Source organism: Sinocyclocheilus anshuiensis, unplaced genomic scaffold, assembly GCF_001515605.1.
Source record: "Sinocyclocheilus anshuiensis isolate Anshui unplaced genomic scaffold, SAMN03320099.WGS_v1.1 scaffold163, whole genome shotgun sequence".
NCBI lineage: Eukaryota > Metazoa > Chordata > Actinopteri > Cypriniformes > Cyprinidae > Sinocyclocheilus > Sinocyclocheilus anshuiensis.
In genome coordinates this window covers 1,751,305-1,770,124 of record NW_015548223.1, presented here as the reverse complement: position 1 = coordinate 1,770,124, position 18,820 = coordinate 1,751,305, and the positions used below count along the sequence as shown (strand labels likewise).

At 36.0% G+C, this 18,820-nt stretch overlaps 1 protein-coding gene across 1 annotated transcript in view; it reads left to right on the top strand.

Moving 5' to 3' along the window:
* LOC107654332 (proteoglycan 4-like) overlaps window positions 1-5,467 on the top strand; it is a 134,360-nt gene extending 128,893 nt beyond the window's left edge. Inside the window, exon 5 of the transcript XR_001630321.1 lies at window positions 4,970-5,467. The gene's annotated coding sequence lies outside the window, so the exon portion shown is untranslated. The remainder of the gene's footprint in view (window positions 1-4,969) is intronic.
* The last annotated feature ends 13,353 nt before the right edge of the window (window positions 5,468-18,820 follow it).

Below are 18,820 nucleotides of genomic sequence, written 5' to 3'. Positions count from 1 at the left end.
TGGGAGCAGACATCCTGTCGAGGCAGGGGCCGAGGCCCGGGGTACGAAGAGTTTTTAGCCAGACTCAGGTGGACCTGATCGCGACTCGAGAGACATCGCATTGTCCCCTCTGGTACTTTCTGACTCATCCAGCTCTACGGGGGCTGGATGCCATGGTACAGACGTGGACGATGCTTCGTCTGTACGCTTTTCCCCCGATCGCTCTGCTCCCGGGATTTCTGGAGAGAGTGTGCCGGAACGGGGTCCGTCTGCTGTAGCCCCATTCTGGCCGGGCCGAGTATGGTTCTCGGACCTGATTTCCCTTCTCGACGGCTCTCCATCGGGGATTCCCATCAGGAGGGACCTCCTTTCACAGGTGGATGGCACAATATTCCACCCCCGCCCGGTGCTTTGGAAGTTATGGGTGTGGCCCCTGAGGGGGCACAACTCGTAACTTCCGGTCTCTCAACCGAGGTTGTTGAGACCATCCTCCAATCCAGAGCTCCCTCAATGAGGAAACTGTAGGCCTTGATTTCACTTCTTGTTACGGAGACCGCCAACTCGATCCAGTTAACTGCCCAGTTGGTACAGTGCTGGACTCATAGCCTCTGGTCTCTCAACCGAGGTTGTTGAGACCATCCTCCAATCCAGAGCTCCCTCAATGAGGAAACTGTAGGCCTTGAAGTGGAAACTTTTCACTTCTTGTTACGGAGACCGCCAACTCGATCCAGTTAACTGCCCAGTTGGTACAGTGCTGGAGTTCCTGCAGGCCCGTTTCTCCGCAGGGTTGACCCACTCCACCCTGAAGGTCTACGTGGCAGCCATTGCGGCCTACCACGCCCCTCTCGGTGGCCAGTCAGTGGGCAGACACCCCCTAGTTACACGTTTCCTCCGCGGTGCGCTGAGGCCTCCGGCCAGAGAAGCTTATGCTAAGCGGTGGATCAGGATGCTATTCCATAGCCTCGAGTCCTCTGATCTCCCCTCTCCGTTGGGGGTCAAGACTCACTCCTTCTGAATTTGGCCTTTGGGCGAAATGTCCCCGCGTACTTTGTCAGGTGCCTACCTGCTTTCTGCGCCCTTCCTGGCTCCGTTCTCTCGCTTTAGCTGATCTCTTCCACACTAGGCAGGGATTTGTAAGTCTGGCGGCGTGGGCATTCTCGTTCCCGTAGCGTTTCGACGCAGCTCGAGTTCCTGAAGGGGAACATCTCGTGTTACGCTTGTAACCATGGTTCCCCGAAGGGAACGAGATGCTGCATCCCATTGCCATACTTCCGGCATCCCTGCGAGCGCTTGCTTCCTTCCTAGAAGCTGACACCGGTTCCACCGCACATGCTTTTAAGCTTCCTGGTCGTTACGTCACCCCGCCTGTGATGTCTCGCCCATCCATTGGACTGATTACACATGTGATTCAGAGCGTGGTCACACTGAAGGCGTTCCCCTTAGCATTTCGACGCAGTGTCTCGTTCCCTTCGGGGGAACCATGGTTACATGCGTAACCCGAGATGTTTTTTTTTTTAATGTTTTAAAAACACTTTTATTTGGTTATATGAACGTTAAGGGAACATTCATCATTTTGCAAACATTGAACATTACTGTTAATGTTCTCTGAACATTCTAAAATGAGTAGTAACATTAAAAAACAAAGATGAACATCCAACATTTAAGGAAAAAAGTTCCATGAATGATGTATAAATAACATTTTTATGTTGACGTTTTGAGAACATTATTAAAGACCGGACGACTTTGAATGAACATTTTGTTAATTTTGCTGGAAGGACATTTGTTCATACTTTGAAAGAACCTTGAAAGTTTTGAGAGCGTTTCCTTGTTAGCTGGGCAATAGTTCACTTGAAAGAAACTTGTTTTAGCTATTTTATTGCCATGCATTTAATTCATTTTCCACTTCAAAGAGTATTTAAATAAATCTACATGGTAATTTTATGTTAAGAATACTTTATTGATTTATTGACAGAGTGGCCAGAGTCATAGAGACCAGAATATTACTGTCACGATTTGTGGTTGTAGTGGCGCACACAACAATAAAGGTAAGTGGAAATTACAGTCTTTAATCAGACTTCAAATCAGGACAAATACCAGGAGCAAGGAGAACCACTAAACAACATCAACAGAAGACAAGAGAATTGAGGAAAACACAGGGCTTATAAAAACATGAAACGCAATCAGGGAGAACAGAAACAGGTGAGGAGTAATCCAGGATAATTAATAGAACACAGCTGACACAAATGGAACTAAATACAACAGGAATCAAACCAAATAAGGACAACTAGGAACATACACGTGACAATTACAGCTATTTGAGGGTGGATTATTTTAATAAGCAACTGACCCAGAAAACCTTAGCATCTGCATAGCACTTCCCTGACAACCTGCTAAAGATTTCTTTAACTCATTTGTGTAATATTGAATCAGGAGTAATCCAGGATAATTAATAGAACACAGCTGACACAAATGGAACTAAATACAACAGGAATCAAACCAAATAAGGACAACTAGGAACATACACGTGACAATTACAGCTATTTGAGGGTGGATTATTTTAATAAGCAACTGACCCAGAAAACCTTAGCATCTGCATAGCAATTCCCTGACAACCTGCTAAAGATTTCTTTAACTCATTTGTGTAATATTGAATTTGACATCTCCTGAATTAAATGCCATGTCATAAGAATTTGCCAAAATAACTATTTAACTACAGCCCTAAACAAAGTCTCTGTAAACACAGCACTTTATAAAGTCACTGCGGAATCCTCTGTGAATGTGTTTAGCTACAAAAATGAGCTGTTTTTCCAAGGGCGTACAATTATAAGAATGCTGACATTGAGTTTAGTCTGCACTTTTTGAGAATCAGCTGCTTTTTTGCTTAAACCTAATAAAGGACAAATGTAGAAAACAAAACATCAACAAAATTATGATTTGCACACAAACACTGTGTCATCCACCTTGATTTAACCTTAACTAACACGACGATTAAAGAACAATTTGATGATGCTTTTACCATGCAGCTTCAAATTGCAAAAATATGACTAATGGTGTATCATAAACATAAATAGCAATGAGACAATATAATGGCTTATTATTCATTATAAAACACACTCAAGCATTTGAGGATCCATTTAAAAGTCTAAAAACCCCTTGAAGGTACTACATCTTTAATAGGGCCAATAGACAAAACATCATCAAAAATAGAGAGATAATCAGGGTAACTAACATGAGGCTTGAAATAATGATATCTTCTGTACGCTTCATTCTGTCCCATTGAGTACTCGTTAAAATTAAAATGAGAATATGAAACACTACAGCCACATTCATGTATCGCTGCAACAGTGATTTGCAGAAATGTGACAGCAATATAAATGCAGTACAATCATTTAAAAACAAATCTTATTGAATAACTCTGAAAGGTAATATCAGCAATAACAGAAAACTGTTAGGGCTGTAAATTGATGGCAAAAATTTGCATTGCTTTAGAATGGCCACAGTTTTGTGGTGAAGTAAATACAACAGAAAATATTTAGCTTTTTTTTTTTTTTTACATTCAACCTTGAACATATTTGCACTTGAAAGTTTGAATTTACTTCAACTATTTTGTATCCAAACTTTATTATATACAAATGTTCAAATGTCATACTAGGACACAAAACCTAATGATAAGTAGAATTGAATGCATATTGTCTAAATTGTGAACAGCAAGGCCTAATAACATACATTTAGAAAGCACCCAGGCACACACAATGACTTTAATACTTGATACACAAAATGTGGTAATAGTAAAAATCAATGGCAATGTTTGCACACAAAATAATAGAGGCATCAAAAAAAAAAGTTACCAAACACTGCAAGCTACCAAAAACAACATCAACAAAAGATTAGATTAGAATCACCTGCACTGTAAAGTACAGTATTGTCTGTTTAAATGATCCTGCCTTTCCAGTGATTTACTTGCTATTTTATAGACGGAAATGTTTTACGTTTTTCTCACTTTTGTAAGCCTGGATGAACCTCTTACAACCTTATATCATTGAAGTTTATTTGAAGTTAAATTTGCATGAAAAATCATGGAAAAGAAAGAAAAACTTACTTGTCATTTTACACCAGTGTACTGTACATGGTTAGAAACAAACTATAATTTTTATTAAATTAGTAGGCCAGACTAAAGAAATCTCACAATCTGATTTAAACATAACAGTCAGTTACATGCATAACCCGAGACATTTTTCCCCGACCTTGTTACAATTGTAATGTTTCTTGTCAAAAATGACCGACCTACAAAAACATTTCTTAAAAATGTCTTATTATTACCAAATGTTGTATTCAATCTTTTTACCATCTTGTTTTCTTTCAATTACATGCACCTCATGCACCTCAGTTTTTGAGTTAAAAAAACATTATTTTTGAATTATTTTAGCAATGTTCACTCATAAACTGAGGAGCATAAGCTGAGATCAGTGAGGCCTATGATCAATCAGTTCCAAAAACAAATACAAAACCTTGACAAAAAGATTGAATCCAAGATTTGGTGATAATACATCATAATTATTTACAAGCACCTTTTTCAAAATGTGGGCCATTTTTGACCAGGAATACCAAATTAGGTAAAGGATTTTCAGCACAGAACAAGGGTTAAATATATCACCAATACAATTTGGAGCAGTGAATTCACACCTGATATTTGTGATAAAAAAGCATTTTATTTATTTCAGACAAGGGAAATTCAATGCTATAGGAGCAATATAGTGTTTATGCATTGCAACAAGCCATTGTCATAAGTAGTTCTTGGTCAAAATAAGATGCAATGTGAATGTTGACTGTCAAAAGTCTGGTTATAAGAGACAAATCCAAAGGTAAAGTCATTTGAAACAGGTTGTCAGTACCTCTTCCCTCTCGCTGTCAATCAGCTGCACATCCGTGCTGTCATGCCTGATGCCCTGCTGTCATAAAAATCTCATGAATGTCTGTTTGCTTGTTCCAGATCCAGCACTAGTCATTTCGAATAGGTTCAAAGCCATCTCGTCTGAAGTGTGAGTCACAAAGAGAAACTCAGCGGGCATGTAAAATGTGCTTTTCAATATGCATTCAAAAGGAAAGACAGATAGTCTGACACCAGTTCGACACGAAGTCCAGAGGAAAGGACCAAAATACAGCAGTGGATTTGCTGGATGATCTAGCAAGCCCTGAGGCAAGTTTCAGCTACAACTTCTGTTTCCTGCTGTGGAAGGAGAAACATTGCCCTGAGCTTCCCTTGAAATCACAGAGAACCAAAACCAAAGCCGAACAGCTGAGGAAAAGCTACTGTCCCCGAACACACTCGAAGGATCCAACGGATCCATGAATCTAAGAGACCAATTGGGGCCAAACTAAGAGGCGAGTTAGTCACTGTATCTTTACTAACAATCAAGAATTCTGTTTGAACAGAGAAAATGTTGCCTTAAAATGCTTGTTTGTTGTATTGCATCGTCATTTTGATTAATACCAGGCACTGAAGGTCACGTTGTGACTGAAACGTTTGTTATTCCTCCGTAAATTTTATAGACATTTGCTCTTAAAGTGGTCTTTTTTCACCTTTGTTGCAACTTTTTGGATTATTGTGGCTTACGCATCTAGACTTTTTTAGATGCTGTGACTTTTTGATGATTTCTTAATTTTGTGCATAACAAGGAGCCCATTGTAAAGGAGAAATATGAATTACTGTGATTTATGTGCTACAATCTGTTGAAATTCATCCCACACAACTCAAATTATCTTTTGCCGCCCCCAAACACAATGAGCAAAACATCAGCTCAATGACTTTTTAAACAAAATGCTAAGGTTTGTGCGATATACTATATATGGTACTGATGTGACATGAAAATCTATAATAAACTGATCAATAATCACAGTAAAAATTGCATGAATATATTATATGAAATATTCATAATATTCTATCCTTTTCATTTGTTGCATTGCCTGCTATACATCAATGGATTCAGCACTTGCACATATGCACAGATTCATGGATTTCCACTATTAAGTCACTTATGACAAAAAGTGATCAATAATTATAATACTTTTTGCATTCATTTATTATACAATTTATTCATTATATTCTATCCTTTTCATTTGTTGCATTGCATGCTATAGCTCAACACTTTCAGCACTTGAAACTTTGCACAGATTCACTGTTACATACCTGTTCATTCTCATTTGTGCAATTCACCTATGGCAAAAATAAAGTGATCACTAATAACAGTAAAATTGCATTAATGTATTATTATTATTTGTTGCATTGAGAATGAGAGAATGAGAATGAGCTTTATTGCCAGGTATGTTTACACATACGAGGAATTTGTTTTCGTGACAGAAGCTTCCACAGTGTAACAGAATGACAGTGACAGAACAAAAAACACAGATAATAAAAAATAGAACAAGTAAATAAGGAATAAAAATATATAAATCGACAATTGTATGTGCAGGTATATTACAATAGACAGTTTTGTATGTACAGGTACTGTATATTATGTGCAAATTTTAGGTGTAGACTGAGTATGAGTGTTAGATAAATAAGTGTATGAGTGTATAAATAGTGTGTGTTCCACAGTTATTGTCAAGTGTTCATAAGATGGATTGCCTGAGGGAAGAAACTGTTCCTGTGTCTGGTCGTTCTGGTGCTCAGTGCTCTGTAGCGTCGACCAGATGGCAACAGTTCAAAGAGGGGGTGTGCTGGATGTGAGGGGTCCAGAGTGATTCTGCCAGCCCTTTTGCTCACTCTGGATAAGTTCAGTTCTTGGAGAGAAGGGAGGGTTGTACCAATGATTGCATGCTATAGTTTACTGGATTCTGCACTTTGGATTCAGATTCAAGGTTATTATTTGATATATTCATAACATCTTTTTAATTTGTTGCATTGCATGCTATACAGCTCAATGCATTCAGCACTTCAAACTTTGCATAGCTTAAAATTTATATCCCTCATTCCCATTGGGAAATGAGTGCAATTCACCTATGGCAAAAATATAGTGATCAATAATAACAGTAAAATTTGCAGTATTGTATTATGTTATATATTCATAATATTCAAATTTTTTTATTTTTGGCATTGCATGCTATAGCTCAATGGATTGGGCACATACAACAAGTTACTTATGATAAAAAAAGCATCAATAAGATTTTTGGCATAAAAGGAAAATCTATAATTTTGACCCATACAATGCAATTTTGGCTATTGCTACAAATATACCCCAGTGACTTACGGCTGGTTTTGTGGTCCAGGGTCACATATACTGTATATATTTATGATACTTTATGTTTTGAATTAGTTGCATTGGATGCTAGAGCTTAACACATCCAGCATTTGCACTTATGCACATATTCACTGTTGCAACTCAACCCATTTCACAAGTTTGTGTAAATGACTTATATCAAAATGACAATATAGACAGGTAAAAGGAAAAATATTACAAATTTAATAACCTTACTACGACAATTTCTCATTTGTTATCACTGACACGATTCAAGGGTACTGATAGATGCATGACTGTAATTAAAAATGAGATGTACACCTTCCTTTTTGGCATAACTTCGTGTTGACATTTAGTTACTATAAAATTAGTTAGTTACTTTCAGTTAGTTAGTTAAATTCAGTTCGTTTAATTAATACTTTGGATGTATATCTAAAGGCCTTTAAGAAGTAAAACGAGTAAATTTTTTGGTTTGACCCAAATCAGGTAATTAAATCAGCATTGTTATTTTATTCATATTTTGGTCTTGTTAGTGTGTAGTCTTTATGTACTGCCCTTATTAAGGACATGTGTAGTTCAATCTAATTTGTGACCTAAAATCAGTTTGTCACCCCTGATGTAGGGTATGAGGTTAAGAGTTCAGGTAAACAGTACAGTTTACACTTGAGGTTTGGATTATGGAGGAATAAGGCATAGGCTTGAGTTTAAGATTTAAGGTGATCTTGTATTAACACTCTCTCTTTCTGAATCAGAGGAAAACGTCTCAGGTTACTTATGTAACCATGGTTCCCTGAGTAGGGAACGAGACACTGCGTCCTCTAGGGGTCGCTATGGGGAAACCTAGAGGACGCAGTTCGAAGTTCCCATGAAAGGGAACGTCTCAGGTTACTTATGTAACCATGGTTCCCTGAGTAGGGAACGAGACACTGCGTCCTCTAGGGGTCGCTATGGGGAAACCTAGAGGACGCAGTTCGAAGTTCCCATGAAAGGGAACCTTGATACACAGCTAAGCTATTTCTCTTTGCTAGACTCGTCTAAAGCTCCTCCTCATAAGGCAGAAACAATAACAATTTAAACCCACCCATGTAAAAACAGACCACTGAGAGGGCATGAGTCCACTTTAATATCACAGCTACCGCTTCTGCATGCCAATAAACCAGCTTATGTGTGTGAAATTCAGGTAGCGTACTCTTCACTGCCACAGAAATATAGAAGGGGAACAAGAAAGATATGACAAATCAAGAGAGAAGGAAAAATGAGGGATGGATTCTGTGCATGAGCGATTGAGAGGAAAGTAGGGTAGAGAAGAAAAACACACAAAGCATGCTGCATTTGTAGTTGAATTAATTCATGCCTCTGGCAATAACAAAACAGAAACAAGCTGATAAGTTCTGACAAGGTGAACAGGCCGCGGCTATAAGCCTCCTTAACTACTGCAGTCATACCTACAACATTTAAACATACACACACACAGGAGCAAACACAGAGAGTAAAAATAGAGACAACAAGAACAAGAAAAATATGTGGAGTTCAAAGAACAGATTGCCCAAAATGAATTGCACCACTGCAAGCGCTGTTTATTTCTATGCTCTAACTGCACCTGGTTCACTAAAGATGTACTGAAATATACACAAACATCTCTTTTAAATAAACCTTTAAAATATATTTTTAGGTTGATTGCTGAATTTTGTGAACAAAAAGCATTGTGAACAAAATGAGCATAGAGCGAGAACGAGGTGTGGCGGTGAGGACCCGGGAGAGGCAGATTATACCGGTCACATGAGGATGAGTAAATAATGACAGAATTGCATTTTGGGAGGAACTATTCTTTTAAACTCAATCAAAGGTGCCCTTCACTTGCCGGAAGACAAGTGGTTCTCCATTTATAAAAACAGCTCTTGTAATGTGCATGGTGCATGGTGCATGGTGCATGGTGCGAACAGAGCCCTTCATCTTGGGAATCCTAATGATTGTTTACACGGCCTTGTGTATGTCAATTGGAGCCAATATATGTCGTCTCATTAACTTTAATGGACGCAAGAATGCCACTTTTGAAAATGTTCCCCCAGAGATACGTATACCTGGATATCTTGCTCCACACACTCATATTTTTTACTGTGCTATATGATGAATAGCGACATAAATCACTGCTGGCAGCCCGGTAAAACCTAAACTCCCATCCAGAAAAGACAGCATGTAAAATTAAGAGATGTAGAGAACAGCAATAAATCTCTCTTGGCTAACCCTCTCTCTCTCTTCTCTCTGGAAATGAAGTCATCAGTAACTCTTCCACTCTGTCCACTTTATCAGGTATGGTTTTATCTCCGATGGTCCATCATTCTTTCTCTTTCTTTGTTCGTGTTGTCCATCCACTCTCTCCTGTCAGGACTTCACATTGAGTAAAACTTAAGACAAAATGACAGAATGTCACAGCTACTCAGAACATATTTGATGGTCAGTATACTGTTATTTAGAGCAGAACTTTGAAGTTTCTCTGTGGTTGGGTCTGTTTTAGAGTGACACAGCAGAAATAAACACAGCCACTGAGGCCTATGTAGGACTATATATAGGCCATATATTTATTATCAGTATACGCAACTGACCAATAGCAAAAACATTTTACATGGCAGATATTATTTATCAAATAGCGCTTGCAAGTACTCTGTAGTTACGCCAGTAGGTGGCAATAAGTGACTGTATAATGAGCGAGACATTTAAAACCGATTTGCTCAAAAACGTTTCATTCAGCCATTTTCAACAATGTCTTAATGGCCAAATCATTGAATCATTCATAACAGATTTGTTCAAAAACATTGATTCATTCATGAACAAGTGAAGTCATTTATGTCTTTATGAGTGAGTCATTAAAATATTCACAACAGATTCTTTCAAAAATATTCAGGAACCAAGCAATCAGCTTTCTTCATGAATGAGTCATTGAATCATTCACAAGGGATTCGTTCAGCAACACTAATCTTTTCAGGACTAAAAAGGGCCTATGAGTGAATCACTGAATTGATCACTCAAACAATTAATTTAACAACACTGAATCATTTAGGAATGAAGCAAGTGACTTTCCTTATGAATGAGTCATTGAATCATTCAACTATTCGTTCAACAAAACTAATGCATTCAGGAATGACAGAGGCTATGAGTGAAACGTTGAATCAATTACTCAAACAATTAATTCAACAACACTGAATCAATTATGAATGAAACAAGTGACTTTCTTAATGAAAGACTCATTCACAACTGATTCATTCAAGAGCACTAATTCATTCAGGAATGACATAGGATATGAGTGAAACATTTAATCAATTACTCAAACAATTAATTCAACAACACTGAATCAATTATGAATGAAAAAAGTGACTTTCTTAATGAATGACTCATTCACAACTGATTCGTTCAACAGCACTAATTCATTCAGGAATGATATGAGTGAAACATTGAATCAATCACTCAAACAATTCATTCAACAACACTGAATCATTTATGAACAGAACAAGTGATTTTCTTTACGAATGAATCAGTTCGTTCAAAACTCATGAAGGGTATTATTGTCTTTGTTTCTGAAATATACAATATACTGGCAATATTGTATCTAAATTACAACATTTTACCTTGTTTATTGAGGTGATGAACACAGCCAAGCTGCTGGCCTTTCTATATGCATGTTCCCCTTTTCTGTTTCTGTTATTGTACAAATTTCAGGCAAAAGTGTTCTTAATCGACTTAGGATAGGAATTAAGATTTTAGGAATATTTGTTTTAATCAAGTTGTTAATCATGGTGTCTAACCCAATTAAGGTGTGTATTCTACTGACTATTTTCTTTATTATCATTGCAGAATTTAACCACTTATACCACGAAAAGTACGACATACGAAAGAATGTTTCCATGTCACAATTTAATTTGCTCTTAGTATGTCGGCACAGCTATTTTACAGAGAACGAGTCACGGGAAAAAATAACAGCAAGAGAAATTGCACAACAAAGACAGCACTTACACCCAGAAGGAAAAAATACTTTAACAACTCAAAAAAAAAAAAAAAAAAGGATTAATTTAAAACACAAAAAAAAAAAAAAAAAAAGAGAGCAGCAGCAAAAGAAAAGGATGAAAGAGGTCATCCGTGAGGACAGAGGCAGGAACGAGCCTTCACCGCTCCCATGAAAGCGAGGGGAAAATTATCCAGGGTGAGTTTTGCGCTCCTGAGGTGAGACGGGAAACAGGCCTTTACACCCACACGTGTCTTTCCACTTGAAGAACGTTCTTCAGAGGTTAATCACCATGGTGTATGGCCACATCTCATTAATAAATGAAAAGGCAGAACAACAACAGAAAACAGGACTCATTAGAACAGAGGCAGGGGCGTAGTGTCTGGGTATGCAAGGTATGCACGTGCATATCGGCCTGGGCTGATTGAGGGCCCGCTGAGGGGGACCTTTTAATTAAAATGAGGGAACGTATATAGATAGCCACAATATAGATAGATAGATAGATAGATAGATAGATTTAATTAGGCGTAATTAAAAAAACAAACCTGTGTGAGGTTGGTAGTGTAGGAAACTTTTCCTCGTCGAAGCAGAAACCAGGAGACTCTTGGGTATCTTCATGCTATGTCAGAACATAGGATCAGCATATTTAAAACAGATTCTTACATTTGTAATCCCACAGTAGCTAGTTGAAAAGACTGTAAATGTATCACATCTAACTTCAGCTGCTTGCACCCTTTTAATTCTCTTTCTTTCATTTTAATTATCTTTTATCGAAAGACCATCGAAAGTAGCAATTCTTTCCATTGAGAATACATGAAGCTAATTAATGTGAAAATGTATATTGGCAAAGTTATATTGTTGGCATTTCTGAGGTAAATGTTGTTATGACTATTTACAAGCTGTTTTATTGACGATTGTCGAAAACACTGATTGATTGATTACATGAGACATTCGTTTTATTAAGTTGATAATATTCATTCATATTCATTTATTTTTATTTCATGCTGTAGCTAGTAAAAAAGAGGAAAAGGATGAGGCGAATACAGTGATCTCCCGCCACATTAAAGAGCGGAAAAACACATTTATTGTTTGTATTTCGTCATAAAATTGACAAAATTTAAAGGCATGATTTGTGTTATATTAAAAATAACAAAACATGCTTATTGCGATTATTGGGTGGCTGGCGCACTACAAATAATGAATAGATTTGAAAACGATAAATATTGTTTCCAAACATTTATACTGTCAATAAAACAGCTTGTGAATAGTCGCATAATGTTATTTACCTCAGAAAACACAACAATAAAGAGCGTTGGAGCCCACATTAACCTAGAACGTTTGGGGGCCCATACAAATGTTTTTGCATATGGGCCCTATTCGGAATAGCATACTACTGTGTTGCCGCAGTATGCATACTGTGTCAGTGTTATTTTAGTATCATTGGGATACTATTATAGTTTTATTGATACTTTGAATCAGTTTTTATATTTTCTGTTTTAATTTTATTATTATTTAAAGTTTTAGTATTGTTGTGTTTTGTCATTTTTATTAGTTTTAATGTTCAGTTAATGTTTTATTTCAGTTAAAGTGTATTTTATTGCAAGTAATGTTTGTTTTTTTAGATTTTTTTTAGTTTTAGATAAAAACATCACAGTAATCCACATGACTCCATTCCATCAATAAATGTGAAAAACTGCATTTTAACTTTAAACTTTTGCCTCTGGACAAAAACAATCCATAATCAAGCTTACTCCAGTGAAAAGTCCGTTCCCTGTTGTCTTCTTACATCAAAACCCACTGACATATTTGTTTAGAACTGTTTTCACTTACAAACAGTGCATATTTCTCTCCTGATTTAGACGTGAAAACTTTTTTTTTTTTTACTGGAGCAAGCAGTATTATAGATAATGCCTTATTGATGGATTTGTTTCTTATAAACATGCAGCTTTTCACTTCAGAAGATGTGAACTGATGGACTGGAGTGGTGTGGATTACTTGTGGATTATTGTGATGTTTTTATCAGCTGTTTGGACTCTCATTCTGATGGCACCCATTCACTCCAGAGGATCCACTGGTTTACATTTCTCCAAATCTGTTCTGATGAAGAAACAATCTCATCTGCATCTTGGATGGCCTGAGTAAATTTTCAGCTAATTTTCATTTTTGGTTGAACTATTCCTTTAATCACAATTATCAATATTTGCTGAGAGAAGCACCTGGATAAAAAAAAAAAAAAAAAAACATTACATTACAATGGCAGCTGAGTAAATCTCAGTTATTCAATATAGGTTCAATATAGAGAGAGAGAGAGAAAAAAAATACACTTTCTATTATTGCTCCAAAGCTACTGGGGGCAGCAGAGAGCTAATGCTGTCATTTTAGTTGTCTAGTAAGATAAATAAGTGCCAGTGAAGCAAAAAGCATGTGATTACTCAGTGCACCTGCAGAAACAGACGATATTCTATCAGGAATCCTTCAGTCATGAAGACACTCGCTGTTGTAAGTTACAGCGATACAAACGTGCTGGGATTGTGTTTTGGGAGTTGACATTTCTGCTAGGCCATATTGACACTGGCAACCAACTGTGTTTTTTTTTACACCAATATCTACAGAGGAATTTTATGGAGGCACTATGGTTAGTGATCAATAAAAAAAACAGATTAATATGTTTATTATTTAGTGATTTATCTTAGAAATGTTGAATTCCTTGTCAAATTAGCAGTTACAGTAACCCTTCACTGGAGTCACACCACCTGTTTTATTTAGTTATGAGCTGTATGGGATGCAGTGCTACCAACCTCAGAGAAAATAAGGGTTTGATTGAAGGCAACCATCAGTGACAGGTGACAATTGACTACATTGTAAACAAAACCCAAATGCTGCACAGTGAATTCCTCTGCAGTATATGTGCTTGACTAAAGTGATAAAATGAATTTGAGATGCAGTCACTTTGGTTTTGCCTCAATTGCATAGGATTTTATTGCATTTTTATTTTTTAAATGAATATAGCAACAAATACAGTGAAATGCACAACCAACCGCTCTGGACAGCATAGCTGTTGTATGACCTACTGATTGGGCAGCGCAATATTGCATTTTAATGTCATATTCACATGTGTCATATATAAATATGACATATATATTTCTTAATATATTGGAACAAATATTAAACTATTTTTTTTTTGTTTATTTGTTTAAAATTTAGATCTAGTTTTATTGTTATGCTTATTTTTAAATCATCTGTTTACAAAAAAATGTGTATTTAATTTTCCCCCTTATTATAATAGATTTTTTTTAAAGAATTTTAATTCTTAATTAATTTGTTAATTAAACTTAGGTTTATTTATATTTATTTATTTAGCAGATGTTTTATCCAAACTCCAAAGCGACTTAAAAGTCGCAAGCTGAAGTAATTAATCCAAGGGAGGCAACGATAAAAGTAGTGTAATTATACTGAATTCACATGAATACAAATGTAAAGGAAGTGTGTATGTGTGTATTTATTTGTTTATTTATTTATTAAAAGGCTGGTTAGTCAAGTGTTCCCAGAAGAAGTGAGTTTTTAGTAGATTGTGCCAGATTCTGCTATTCAGATGGTTTATAGGTCGTTCCACCACCAAGGGACAGTAAGTGTGAAGGATTGCGAAGGATTGTCAATCCCTCAGTGAACTCTTTAACTCTTTATTTCTATCCTGATAATGTTTTTACCGTAATTAAACAGAATACACTATCAGTGATAAGTGTGAAATATATATTTTTTAATGGTTTTGAAAGAAGTGTCATCTGCTCACCAAGGCTGCATTTATTTTGCATTTATTTACGGTAAAAATACAGTAAAAACAGTAACATTGTAAAATATAATTACAATTTCAGATAAGTGATTTCTATTGAAATATATTTTAAAATGTAATTTATTTCTGTGATGCGAAGCTGAATTTTCAGCATCATTACTACATGATCATGAACATTGAATATACATTGTCACATGATCCTTCAGAAATCATCCTGATTTGATGTGCAGTTATTATTGGTACTCACTCATTAATAATGATTCCCGTTATGTTCACTGTTGAAAACAGTTTATGCTGATTAATATTTTTGTGTAAATCATTATTTATTTTTAGGATTCTGTGATGAATAGAAAGTTCAAAAGGACAGCATTTATTTGAAATATAAATCTTTTGTAACATAATAAACTGCCACTTTTAACTAGTTTAATGCATCCTTGCTGGTTAAAAGTATTGATTTCCTCTTCTTTTTTTCAGCTTTGAATCACAGAAATAAATTACATTTTTAAATATATTCAAATAGAAATCAGTTGTTTTAAATTGTAATAATATTTCACAATTTTACAATTTTTACTGTATTTTTTTATGAAATAATTGCAGCCTTGGTGAGCAGAAAAGGCTTATTTCAAAAACATAATCTGCATTATTCCAAACCGGTTTCAGCACCAGATCATAATTCTGTTATGCCATTTTATAGAAATGCTTACTTAAATTACATATCAATTTTTTAAGAGTTCCAGAGATCAAATGCTACTGAACATGAATGACCCAGCTGGAGTTTTAGCAGTAGCGTCCCGTGGGGACGGAGGTCAGCACTGAAGTTCCTGGAAGATGGACTTCATCTGTCAGTACTCCTCCTCTTAGTCTTGTCTCATAAATTTCAAAAACATGCTGTGCTTTTTCACCGAAATCACTGTGGTACTGGATGGAAAAGAGCTGGAGAGAAAGAGAGCAATTGAAAGAGAGAGATTAAAGGACGGAGAGATGGGGGGAGACAGAGGGGAAGGTGTAGGGGAACTTTCCACCCAGGTTAGCAGTTGGCAGGTCAGTCACAGACTACGGTTTGGAACAGTGACAGTGATAGGAATAATATGTTTTATTCAAAAGGATGAAACAGCAAGTGGGGCCGCCGAAGCTCTCAGCAATTCAGACTTCTTGTCATTTGCTGGGGTTCAATTAAGCTGCAAAGTATCAGGATGACGTGACGAGAGAGCAAAAGAGGGGAGAGAAGGCAAGGGAAGCCAAGTATATACTGACACAGCAACTGAGAGAAACCAAACACAGAAGGAAGGCCACTGAGGATTGAAATTCCCTCATTTTCGGAGCAGAAAAAATGCATAGCTTCCTCTCGCATTGCAGGTATGAGCTTGACTCTTCAAAGAAACACTGTTGCCCTTCTTCAAATGCAGGCTACGCAAACTATCTTAGCTGGAGAACATACAGTTGTGGTCAAAATTTTACATACACCCTGCAGAATCTGAAAAAAAAAAAGTTAATTATTTTACCAAAATAAGAGGGATCATACAAAATGCATGATATGTTTTATTTAGTACTGTGCTGAAAAAAATAAATATTTCACACAGAAGAAGACAAAATACTAGCTGAATTTAGAAAAATTACCCTGTTTAAAAGTTTACATATGCTTGATTCTTAATACTGTGTGTCGTTGCCTATGATAACTTATGATATGACAAATATATATATATATATATATATTTGTGGGTTGTTCATGAGTCCCTTGTTTGTCTTGAACAGTTAAACTACCCGTTGTTCTTCAGAAAAAAATCCTCCAGGTCCTGCAAATTCTTTGGTTTTCCAGCAACTTTTGCGTATTTGAATACTTTCCAACAATAACTGTATGATTTTGAGATCCATCTTTTTTTTACACTGATGACAACTGAGGGACTCATACGCAACTATTACAAAAGGTTCAAACATTCACTGATGCTCCAAAAGGAAACACAATGCATTAAGAGCCAGGGGGTGAAAACATTTGAACAGGATGAGGATGTGTACATTTTTCTTATTTTAAATATCGTATTTTTATTTTTCATTTAGTACTGCCCTTCAAAAGCTACGAAAGATACTTGCATGTTTCCCAGAAGACAAAATAAGTTCAGTTTACCCTGATCTTCAAATTCAGCTCTTAATGCATCACGTTTTCTTCCTTCCTTTTGAATAAGGTTGTTTTTATAAATTCAGCTAGCATTTTGTCTTCTGGACTATATGTAAACATCTTTTATGTATATATCTTATTCAGGACAGTACTAAATAAAAGATAACATGCATTTTGTATGATCCCTCTTATTTTGGTAAAATAATTCATATTTTGCAGATTGTGCAAGGTGTATGTAAACTTTTGACCACAACTGTATGTGTACTGGACACAATATCCTGCTCTTCCGTATTCTATGTTCAAAATGGAATCACAATTCAGTAGAATTCAGTAGCTCTGTAAATAAATAACTATACTACCTCAAAGAGTTAAATAGTTCCCCGAAAAATTCAAATTCTGTCATTTATTCACCATCAAGTTGTTCCAAACCTGTGTGAATTTCTTTCTTCTTCTGAACATAAAAGAAGATATCTTGAAGAATGTTGGTAACCAAACAGTTGCTGGTAGCCATTGACTTCCAACAGTTAATTTTGTCTAAAATTTACATTTATTATTTATGAAATTATATTTCATATAGATAAACTTAATAAATTTATAAAGTTTTCCAGTATTATTTTATTATTATTTGTATACTGTTGTTTATTAGTAAAATAACGTTTTAGTAATATTATGTGCTTTTGTCATTTTTATTTAGATTTGAAATTATTTACTTTTATTTTAGTATTAGTAATTTACTTTTATTTTAGTTAGTTGCCAAGGCAACATTTCTAATTTGTTTAAAGTTTATTATTATTATTATTATTATTTCAGCTTTATTTAAATTAGCGAAAATGGTTTTTAATAGTTTGTTAATTTAGTTTTCACCTTCATTTGTTGCAGTTTTAGTAATGTTGTTGTTGGTGTGTGTGTGTGTGTGTGTGTGTGTGTGTGTTTAACAGCTTTATACACTTTTACATTTTTATTTTGGTATTATTTTGTTATTTTAGTACAAGTTAAAATGAGAAATGTGCCTTGGCAACTAGCTACTAAAATAAGTTTGCCTTTTTTATTATTATTTAGGTAAGTTTTTTATGATTTTAGTTTTAGTTAGCTATAATAAACCAGTAGTTTGTTAACTGGTTTAAAATCTAGCTGACCAGTTATCAAGTGTACAAAAGAGCAGTGTTGTGTTTTCATTTATAAATGAGTTTTTGGAAGAAGGCAATTGTGTGATCGTAGCTCCTTTTTTTTTGTATTTAATTCAGAGTTGATTACTCAACATCATTCATCTATATAAACATGCAACCTAGAGAGGTCATGTGCATCATCAGTGCAGGCAATGCAACACGCCAGTATTTCATTTCAAGCATAGACTTGTTCTCCAATTCTTTCTCCTCCTCCTCCTCATCCACAGCTTCGGAAATCGTCTCTTTCCTTCCTCTCTGACTGACAGGATCACTTCTTGTCCTACTATCCGCTCTGGCTTTGTACTTCCGCCTGCTCTCCTCCCTCCTCTGGAATTGTGTTCTTCGCACTGCGGAACTGAATGGAAATTATTGAATCCGAGGAAGTTCAGTGCATCACAACTATCTCCTCGCACACTCTCTCAGGTTCATCTGCATTCCAGCTGTACGTCAATGGCCCCTCCACTTCCATTTATTCTAACGGATAAAGTGGCTGCCAGCAGGACAGTATTTGCAAAATATCATTTTGTATTCTCTCTTTGT